Consider the following 11909-nt stretch of genomic DNA (forward strand, 5'->3'; position numbering starts at 1 on the left):
CCTCTCTTATTTGTGGCATTAGAATGCAGTTGGGGGGATGAATGATTTCTCTGCAAGGGAGAAGAGGCCCATCACCTTATGCTGCGTACACACGGTCGGACTTTTCGGCTACAAAAGTCCGACAGCCCGTCCGACAGACTTTCGACAGACTTTTGGCGGACTTGCGGCGGACTTTATAACGAACGGACTTAACTAAATACGATCACACAAAAGTCCGACGGATTCGTACATGATGACATACGACCAGACTAAAATGAGGAAGTTGATAGCCAGTAGCCAATAGCCGCCCTAGCGTTGGTTTTTGCCCGTCGCACTAGCATACAGACGAGCGGATTTCTGGGTCCAGCGGAGTTACCATGTAAAGATTTGAAGCATGTTCCAAATCTAAAGTCCGTCAGATTTGCGACTGGAAAAGTCTGCTGAAGGTCCGGTGAAGCCCACACACGATCGGATTGTCCACCGGATTTGGCCCGTCGGACCAGTCCGGTCGAAAAGTCCAACCGTGTGTACGCGGCATTAGAGCACCAGCAAAAACCTGAGGACTCATGAAGTGAGGTAGGGTTTTAGGGGCGATGCCCAGGGAGCATGTCCTCAAAAGTTTTGCTACTGTTCAATCATGTGAAAGTATGAGCTTATAATCCAGGATCTATGAATGCTTTGCCTGTTTCCTGTACTGTGTTACTGATGTGTATTTTACACGTGAAATCAATACCCCCTTAAATAGTGGATTATATATGAATATTTGCCTTTCTGGGAGCTATAAGATTTTATACAGGCGTGTGGATACACACGCTATATTGACCGTTTTTTTGCATGGGAACTGTCTGCCAGGAAGATCTGGAGTTTAAACATTAGTGCTGTGTGCAAGGACCCTTACAGTACTGGAACTTCTTAACTACAGACATACCTTGAAACCCTCTTTGTGGGGGCTATAAAGGCACAGACTGCATATACTTGAGTAAAAGCAATATAGAAAGCTGTATTTTTAAAAATGTAAAAAGAAAGCATATACATACTGTAGAAAGCGGCTTCACAAATGACAACAAATCATCTCACAATGCTACTTTACCCCTACAAATTTTTATTTTACTTATTAATTAGAATTTCCTTTGTTGATTGCTCCTCCAGTTCTTTTTTTCTTCTTGTTCCCCACCTTGTTCTCCTGGAAGCAATTCGTTAATTCTGTGGTACCCCTCAACAAAGCAACATATTTATCCCGAGGATGTCCCAAGAAATATGAAAATGTTTGGCACCTGTGGACGGACTCAGATTCCACGGTATATGATCAGGAACTGATGGGCTAGACCAGTGGTTCTCAACCCTGTCCTCAAGTACCTCCAAAATGCCATGTTTTGGGAATTTCTCTTAGATAAAATAGCTGTCCAAAATACCAAGCCATTGACTCTGATTTAAAGCACCTGTTCCACTAAATAGATTTTATCTCTGAGATGGGGCGTGACCGGATGCTGAGGTGAGGGAGAGCGCTGTGGCCGTGCCTTGCTCTCTCCCCTCGCTCCTGCCCCCACACCTGATATGACAAGACCGAGCGGATGGTGAGATCGAGCGGAAGCACTGAGGAGGGGGAACGTCCGGAGCATCGTGAGAAGCCGTTGCGGTTGTTACACGCCGCCCTACAGAGCAGGGCGACTCACACGGAGCTCCCCCGAGAACGGCATCAGCGGCGCCTGTCACAGTGAGAGAGGGAGGCGCCGTCATCCGGGATTGAGCGGCAGTGTTGGAGAGTCCCTGGAAGATCTGAACAGCAGAGGATCCTGTTCATGGCGCTGGAGGGGTGAGTTGGCTGCTGCCTTGTATGCTCACCCACAACATATCACAGCATATAGGCTCCACTGGGTCATCCACTGTTGCAGACATAGTGGGAAACAAGAACTGTTACAGACCTAGGACAGAGTTTTGGATTGATTCCTGCCGGAATGACTAGGAAGAAAGGGATGGAGGACGGGCTAGCTCAAGAAGGGACAGGGGCTCCTGGAACCCGCGGAGCCAAGGAAAAGGGGAACCAAGTGGCTGCCAAGTTGGAGCGCTTCGCGCATACCCCAAACCAAACCCCCAAAAAGTGGGAGGGGGGAGGGAGGCGGGGGAAGGGAGGTGGGGTGGGTGGTAGAGGTACATAATCAGGGAAGTATGGTAGGGAGTGTGGAGATGGGTGGATGTGTGTTGGTTCAGATGGCTAGACCAAAGGGATTGAAACAAGGTAGGGTGACACAAAGTATTCACAAAAGGTGGGTGGTTTGGATTAATAGGAGACCGAAGCTTCGCAAAGGTACCAGACCCAACGGTTCATGAATACTGTAAGTAGGCGTAATAAACCCCCGGACTTGGAAAAACGGGTTAATATATGCTCATGGAACGTAAGGGGGATAAAGGATAGCCTTAAAAAACAAGTAATTTTTTCAATAGCCAAAAAGGGTAACATTAAAATACTCTGTCTGCAGGAGACCCATTTGGTAAAAGAAACAATCAGCACGTTAGGTAATAAGCAATTTCGGATACAGTTTCATTCCACTCACTCATCCTACTCAAGAGGGGTGAGTGTTCTGATAGGTACAGATCTGGCCTTCTCCTGCAGCCAGAGTAAGGTGGATGAACATGGAAGGTACATTTTTCTCTCCTGTTTAATTGAAAACAAAAGATATATACTGGCCAACATTTATATCCCCCCCCGTTCAGTATGGTAATACTGGAAGATCTAGCCAGGTTTATAGCGGACTCTCCCGGGACCCCGGTAATAGTAATGGGGGATTTTAACATGACGATGAACAAGAGCTTAGACAGGTTCCCACCAAAATGCAAAACCAGTGAGGTCACCAAGAGCCCCCTCTTGCAATATTGTGATGAAATAGGGCTGGTGGATATCTGGAGGAGGAGGCATCCGGAAGAGAGGCAATATTCATGCCACTCCAGGACTCATGCCACCTTATCCAGAATTGACCTGGTCCTGGGTAATATGGAAGCACTAAATGTAGTGGAGGAAATAGTCTACGAGCCAAGAGGTGTCTCGGACCACACGCCAGTTATCGCCACTGTAAAGGTAGGGGAGCGATTCAGTGGGGGTGGCTGGAAGATTAACCCCTTTTGGTTCGAGCTTATAGGAGAGGAGGAGAAAGTGATGGAAGGCTTGTCAGAGTTTATCAATATTAATTTGGGATCCGCCCCATTGAGGGTAGTCTGGGACTCCCTGAAGGCTTACCTCCGGGGAGCCCTAATTCAGAAAATCGCATACATTAGAAAACAGTCACAAGCAGAGGAATCAGGAGCTAAAGAAAGTGCGAGACTGGCGGAGGCGCAGTTCATAGCAACACCATCCCAAGCTGGCTATGAGTGTTGGGTGAGGAGACAGGAAAAGTACAGCAGGGTACTCCGGGAAAAGATGGAAAAAATTAGATCCTTTCAGAGGCGGAGCTTTTTTGGAGAAGGAGAGCGAGTCGGGAAAGCTCTGTCCCTGATAATCAAGGCAAATGGCCCCCCGATTGCTATACCAGCAATTGAGGGGAGGGAAGGAGTACTAAAAACAACTACCCCTGATATACTGGGTGAATTCAGGTCATACTTTGAGAAACTATATAGTTCATCTAAAACAAACGTGGAGGGGGAAATGCAGGGTTTCTTTGAGGGGCTGGAAATAACTCCAGTAACAAGGGAGGACCGGGAAATGCTGGATGCTCCATTGACTCTCACGGAGTTGCAAAGGGCAGTGGGAGACATGGCGGGCCAAAAGTCACCAGGCCCGGATGGTCTACCCATAGAAACATTTAAAAAATATGGGGAGGTACTATTGCCCTTACTCTTGGAGGTACTTAATGGAGCCAAGGAGGATAAAATTTTACCTTCCTCTATGTCGGAAGCAATAATAATAACATTGCTGAAAGAAGGGAAGAACCCAATAGACATGACTTCATATAGGCCCATCTCGTTGTTGTGCTCGGACGTGAAGATCTTGGCGAAAGTATTGGCCGCCAGGCTGAACAAGATAATTTCCAAATTAATACATGTGGACCAGTCCGGGTTTATCCCGGACAGGTCCACAGGTACGAACATAAGACGAGTATATCTTAACATGCAAATACCCATAGAAAATAGTGGCAGGAGAGCGGTTCTTTCATTGGATGCAGCCAAAGCCTTCGATTCTCTGGAATGGCACTACTTGTGGAAGGTGCTGGCGGAATATCAGTTTGGCTCTGGGTTCGTCCAATGGTTAAGTTTATTGTACGCGGATCCGAGGGCCAAGGTTAAAATTAATGGACAGTGTTCAGAGTGGTTCCATCTGAGTAGGGGTACAAGACAGGGGTGCCCTTTGTCCCCCCTGCTTTTTGCCCTGGCAATTGAGCCCTTGGCTGTTGCTCTGAGGATGTCACAGGGTGTACAGGGGTTTAAAAGAAAAAGAGGGGTGGACAAAGTAGCCCTGTACGCCGATGATATTCTGCTGTTTCTGGCAGACACGCAGGAATCATTGGAATCAGCTATGAGGATAATCGAGGAGTTTGGTGTTTTCTCCGGGTTACTGGTCAATTGGGAGAAATCAGTGATTTTACCTATAGACCCCCTGGGCGTACCCCTCCCCCCCCAAGTGTCCCAAGTCAAAGTAGTCAGACAAATGAAATATCTGGGGATAAGTATATCTAGCGATCCAGGACAGTATATATCTGGAAACCTCGTTCCACTGTTGAAAAAGCTGAAGCAGAAGTGTCGAGTGTGGAGACGCCTGCCCCTCTCGGTTGCCGGGCGCTGTAACCTGATCAAAATGGTCTGGCTACCCCAAATTCTATATGTTCTACAGAACTCCCCTGTTTGGATTCCCAAGCACTGGTTTAAGAAAATCGACAGTGTGTTCAGGGAGCTTATTTGGAAAAGCGGGGTGGCTAGGATCGGTTTGCGGACGTTGCGGCAACCAGAGGTGAAAGGCGGCCTGGCGGTACCAGACCCACGAGACTATTTTTTAGCAGCCCAATTGCAACAGGTGGGAGGTAGCAATAGGCTAGGGGATGAAGGAGTGGGGGGTAGTATTCTGTTGAATGACACTGCTCATGACACAATTGCGGAGGGATTAGAGGCAGACTCATTTTGCACTAAATGCCCCACCACCCGGATGATGGTTAAGGTGTGGGTACAAGTTAAAAAAATTTTGGGATATACTGGTTTTGCAGAATTCTCCCCACTTTGGGATAACAACAACCTCAATGAGCTTAAAAAGATGGGACGTTTTGAGGAATGGGACCGTCAGGGTATCCACTACTTGGCACAGATGTACAGGGCTGGAAGGTTAAAATCTTTTCGTGAGCTGGTAGAGGAATACGCAATCTCCAATAGGTCATTTTATAGATATTTGCAAATTAGGCATGCCCTGGAGGCGCAATTCGGGAAGGAAACACCAGTATGGTGTGAAATGGCCTCTTTGAGAAAGCTGATTGACGCAAACTGTACGAGGGGTTTGATCTCTAACATGTATGGATGCCTGAAGGCATCAGCCCAGGAAGGTATGGTGGAAAATAAAAATAGGATTAAATGGGAGAAAGATGTGGGAGCACTGTCTGACGATCAATGGGAGTATGTCTTATCGCTAGGGCCCAGGGTTACTCTCTCTCCTTCACAGGTGATGTCTCACTTCTATTTAGCCTATAGGGCATACTACACACCCCTGAAACTATTCGAGTGGGGTAAGAGACCTGACCCAAAGTGCCAAAGATGTGGTGTGGGGCACGGAGATTTGATTCACATGTTTTGGCAATGTCCCAAATTGCATAGATACTGGAAGGGAGTGGTGGAAAAAATAAATGCAGTGCTTGGGACGTCGCTGAGGTTGGAGGCGAGAGAGTGCCTATTGGGACTGACGGAGGATAAAGCGATATCAAAGGACATACAGACAGCAAGGGTTAGATGCCTGTTCCAGGGAAGAAAGCTCATTGCACAGTGCTGGCAGAGAAAGGAGGCGCCGACGGTGCCAGAATGGGAGAACGCAGTAAGGGAAGTGATCTGTAGGGAAAAGTACATATACAAGAAGAGGGGTAACTATAAGAAATTTGAAAATATATGGAAAATATGGCTAGACCAGGACAAGGTTAGAATAGATGGGGGGGTGGGGCAGGATGGTATGGGGCGGGTCTAGCCCCAAGAAGTATGATAGAGTGAATGGTGGGAGGTTGGATAGGGGGTGAGGTGAGGGAGTAAAACGGGGGGGGGGGGGGGGGAAGAGAAGAAACCATTTCTGAAGTTTACTGCACATGGGTTTTTCTGAACTGGTATATTTTGAATTAATGGAAACGTACGGGAAAAGATAAGAAAGGAGAAAGAAGAAAGAAAAAAAGAGAAAGAAAACGATGATAGTAATGCATTCCCGTCTGCGGTGATGTTCCTTGCTCTTTATGCTTTTTTTATCTTTTTGTAATGTAAAATTTTTCAAATAAAAAGATTCAGATAAAAGCACCTGTTCAAGATAAAGGAAACCCTGCAAACATGGCCTGTTGGGGGTACTTGAGGACAGGGTTGAGAACCACTGGGCTAGACTAATTCGGCTTCTGGAGTATCTACCTTGATTTATAGCGAACTGAGGTTTATACTTGAGAAGCATGGGCAGTATGGTAGTACAGGCTTGGATTATAGTGTAACAGCAATTGGGGTGGGTTGAGGGCGCTGTATTTAGTGCTCCCAAAATGTCCTGCCCATTGGAATGAATGGGCAGTGTTTTCAAAGCGCCTGAAAAGTGCTTTGAAAGCACTGCAAAACTATCGTTCTTAACCCCTTTTTTGGGGTTAAAACCACGCCGCTAAAACGAGCGGCTCTTTAGCGCTAACGTCCGGCGCTCGCAGTGTGAAAGGGGTCTTACTGATGTAGATCTGAGCAATGTGTGGTTAGAGATATGGGATAAGTTGTGAGTTGTTATGCACATGGTTATATGCAATTGTTAGCCGGGGTATGCCTCAATGGCTAAACCAGTTAGATTTATTTACTGATTAATTACTGGCAAATTAATTCAGCAATAGAAAATTTGTAACATTCAGGAGACAAGATAGATACAGTTAAGTACCTTGGTGGCAAAACCAATTAAATAGACAAATATGAAATAGACAACTAGAACACTTTAAGAATGTATAACCAGCAGACGTTAACCCTGGATATGGTCTATGGCTACAGGCATATAAAGCATAGAGGAATGACTGGACCTCCATCAGACCCCTCCCTTTAATCCCCTGACACCACAGCCCCAGTAATGTATAAACTCTAAATTCACCTTAAACAAACAACTCTAGGGTCCCTATTTCTTGAACAGATAAGAATCCTTGGTTGCTGTGTGGGCCTAGGTAGGCATCAAATGTTCTTATCCCTTGTGGGGGGGGGGTATTCCCTAGTCCTTTGAAGAGAAAGGGTTTGAGTCTTCAGCTAGCTCTTTAAGAGCACAATGTGTTCTGGCAAACAAGATGGACACTAGATTCTTTCACTGTGTGACCACAGCACTTTCTCCCCATCCTTCTCTGAATCATTTAGATATTCATTGGCAAACTTCAAACAGGCCTGTACATGTGCCTTCTTGAGCAGGAGGACCTTGCGGGAGCTGCAGGATTTCAATCCATGGCGATGTATTGTGTTACCAATGGTTTGTTTGGTGACTGTGGTCCCAACTGCCTTGAAATCATTCACAAGCTCCTCCTGTGTAGTTCTGAACTGACCCCTCACGTTTCTCATGATCATCCTTAGGCCATGAAGTGAAATCGACTGAGGGTGATTGATAGTTATTTTGTATTTCTTCTTGTGAATAATCGATCCAACAGTTGTCTCCTCACCAAGCTTCTTGTTGATGGTCTTGTAGCCCATTCTAGCTTTATCTAGATCTACAATCTTGTCCCTGACATCCTTTGACAGCTCTTTGATCTTGCCCAGGATTAGGGATTAGCCCGCGATTCGAGTTGAACGTAAGTTCGACTCGAACATCGGGTGTTAGTTTGCTCTCAAACTAACTGAACATAGGGGGCGTTCGCTGGAAATTTGAGTGCTGAGGAAAGCCCCATAATGCACTGCGAGATCGCAGTGCATTGATGTCTGATGATTGGCCAAAGCATGCACCTGACCTGCACATACCGTATTTATCGGCGTATAGCACGCACTTTTTTCCCATTAAAATCAGGGGAAAATCGTGGGTGCGTGTTATACGCCGATCCTCCGCCGATTGTGAGCCTCTCGGAGGCTTTTGGGCCATTCTCGGAGGCTCTCACAGTCCTGCGTGAGCCGCCAAGAACGGCGGCGCCATTTTTAAACTTGCCACGACTGATGTTGAGTGAGGTGGGAGAGATTCGGAACACTTCCATAATAAGTGCAAAAAATGTTTTATTGATCACAGAATGCTAAATACACAAATGGGATCAGCAATAAATGTGCATTACCCGGCATAGTGGCCTAGTTTAAAGCATAAGTAAAAAACAAATACAATTCATTACACTTGATTTATACATCAATGAGGGGTATTATACATAGTAAATCGCTAAGCTGCTAAAAATACACATACATCATCTGAATTTGTAAAATACACAATACACATGCATGGATAACAGCAGTATGTGACCATGATATGACCAACTTCAATTACCCAGCAGAATGGGCATGCATGTGGCATCGATAGTGTCCTACGCGTTTCGCGAGGTCCTCTCGCTCATCAGGGGCTGATGCATAATTTGTATGTCTAAAACAAAAGATATTAAAAATAATGAGGGTGTGTAAATAACTAAATAAGTCTAGGTAAACACGATGGTTGGCACGAGAGGTCTGTAATGGAACAACCTCGTACTTACCACTTGACTGGATTGGGTCACCAAAACACCGGCTCTCAAGATGGCGGCAATAAGCAACGCCGGTTCGGGGGCTGAGGGGGAATGGCTTATTGCCGCCATCTTGAGACCCGGTGTTTTGGTGACCCAATCCAGTCAAGTGGTAAGTACGAGGTCGTTCCGTTACTGACCTCTCGTGCCAACCATCGTGTTTACCCCGACTTATTTAGTTATTTACACATATGGTCACATACTGCTGTTATCCATGCATGTGTATTGTGTATTTTACAAATTCAGATGATGTATGTGTATTTTTAGCTTCTTAGCGATTTACTATGTATAATACCCCTCATGGATGTATAAATCAAGTGTAATGAATTGTATTTGTTTTTTTACTTATGCTTTAAACTAGGCCACTATGCCGGGTAACGCACATTTATTGCTGATCCCATTTGTGTATTTAGCATTCTGTGATCAATAAAACATTTTTTGCACTTATTATGGAAGTGTTCCAAATCTCTCCCAAGGCCATCCTCCCCTTCTTTTACTGAGTCTAACATGGAGCATGCGCTTTGTCCTTCCAATATATTGCCTATCACATGCCTATCGCATGCAATATATTGGAAGGACAAAGCGCATGCTCCATGTTAGACTCAGTGAGCATGTGGCTAATATCAGACGCGGCTTTCCAAAAACATAGCCTCTCCAAACATTGCTTCTAAGCATGATTGCAACCCGGAAGGTATCAGCTTCCTGGGTATAGATACATTTTGTGGGCATTGGAGAGGCAGTCATATGGTCAGGGAAGTCTCACGTCTAGAGACAAAGTGGATCTACCAGGCCCAGACATATGCTCCCTATGGAATGAATGTCGAGTGGGACGTGAACGCTTTCATCAACAATGCCTAGATATTTATCTGTTGCATGTTGTTGTGCGTTCTCGTCCTTTGGATTTTCATCATAGGGTGGTCAGCGTTACTGTTTTCCTTTTCCCTTTTTTTTTTTTTTTGTCACATGCATTTTTGCATGTTTTTTTCAATTAATAAAAAATATTTTTTTTTTGGTATATTCATGTTTTTTATGATTTGTATATTGTGTCCGTTTATTGTTTTATTGCCACAAGGGGCTGCCACTCCTTAATACCTTTACGCACTTATAATCCCATTTTCCCATGTTAATAATTTTTGTCCATTTCATTCAATTTTTTGAATTATTTGGAATATTTGCAGTTTCTAAATTTTTATTTGGATTATCGCGAGGCCTTTATGAGCTCTTTCTAATAACCATTCATACGGGTGTTGCATTCCGGTTTGGGAGAAGTGTTTACTCCCCCTGACCTGAACGCATAATGCAGATAAAGATTTTTCTTTATAGTATTTTCCATTACATATTTTTTCCTTCTTTTTGGTTCTTATTTAATGAACCTGAGTGTCATAATTATTCTCTTTTTTTTTTTTTGTTTACATTCCTGGTGCGATGTGTTTCATTGGACGGGAGATCTTTTACTTCCGTCTGGTGGATGGCTTGCAGACCTTCTGGAGGGTGGTTCATAGGTCGGGAGATCGTCACTTCCGCCCTGTCAACTACATACAATTGGTTACAGTGTGGTTCACGGGCTGGGTGATGATTACTTCCGCCCATTGGAACGCATGTAATATCCGGCCTGGCACTCGAGCCCACTCTCTATATAACTCAGCGTCACACGTTGTAGCCATGCCCCTGATGATGCACGTTTGTGGCGAAACGTCGGGCGAATGAGGGACGAGTGACGTATCGTGTGTAGAGGAGTGGCCGTCGTCTTGATGGTAGGAAGCGCTGGCCACTCTCCTTTTTGGCTTATGCTTGTTTTTTAATGGTGAAATGTGAGTTTAAACTTCTCTCCTTTTTTACAATAAACAATTCAATTTTTGGATGTCTGCGCAATGAGCCTGTTCTTTCAACCTTTTTTATATGCCTGTTGAATTGTTCCTGTGGAGTCCATCTCCCAGCTGAAATTGTCATGGAATAGCTATCTGTCTCTGGTGGATCTATGAGGGAGGATTCTATTGGTGGACCATTCGAATAATACAAGTTGTGAATTTGGCTTTTCAACCATTTACTCAAAGTGTATGTCCTATACATATGTCCTATACACTGACGGTAAGAGTCAGTTGTGTTGGGTGTCAGTGACGGTTCTCCTGTCTTCTCCCCTTTTTTGGATTTCTCATGAAGGACTGCAATTTCTTGCATCATTGATTACGTATATATATATATATATATATTTTTTTTTTTATTATCATTTATTACACTTTCTTTTATATTTTGTTATTGTACCCAGCAATATTGTGTTAGCTGCTTTTGCGTTTTTTTTTTCCCTTGTTTAAGCGCAGAAGATTCTTCTTTTCTTCCCCTTTTGATGTCATGTGTTGTCAGGGGGGGTGGGGTCACCCGGTTAAGTCAGCGGGTGGCCTTTATAACAACTGTCATCGCAAAAAGACAACAACCAGCAGGACGCTTTTTCTTTTTATTCATATTTTTCGTGTCCATCGGCGCCATGTTTGAAGTAGGGTGCATGCTCACCCCCCCCCCATCCTGTCCTCCAGGCTGCATGCTTGGATAAGGGCCTGGTATGGATTTTGGGGGGACCCCACCACAAAGAAAATTTAGCATGGAATTTTGTCCTTAATATCCATACCAGATCCAAAGGGCCTGGTATGAACTGGGGGGGGGGGGCGGGGCACACCATTTTTTTTTCCTTGATTTTTATTTTATTACCAGCAATACAATACAGCCGCAAGCAAGTTAAACTGCTTGCTGCCAGCCCACCGTCAAATGACGGCAGGGAGGTGCAGCTTTTGTTCTGGGACAGCATCCCAGAAAGGGCATGCAGCGCGGCGATCGCACCGTGTTGCTAGGACATGGCGGCATCCGCGGCTCTTTAACCATGTGATCGGCTGTGTCAAATCACAGCCGGTCACATGTAAACACGGAGATACCAGTAATCGGCTCTCCTCGCCTCACACTGACAGAGTATGTGGCAAGGAGAGCCGATCAGCAGCATCTTCTCACAGGGGGACATGTAGAAATTTAATCAGGGCACTGGTCATCAGGGTCCTGATTACAATAAAGAAATAGTGTCACAATACAGTGCCCACC

Source organism: Aquarana catesbeiana, linkage group LG05 (genome assembly GCF_042186555.1).
Source record: "Aquarana catesbeiana isolate 2022-GZ linkage group LG05, ASM4218655v1, whole genome shotgun sequence".
NCBI lineage: Eukaryota > Metazoa > Chordata > Amphibia > Anura > Ranidae > Aquarana > Aquarana catesbeiana.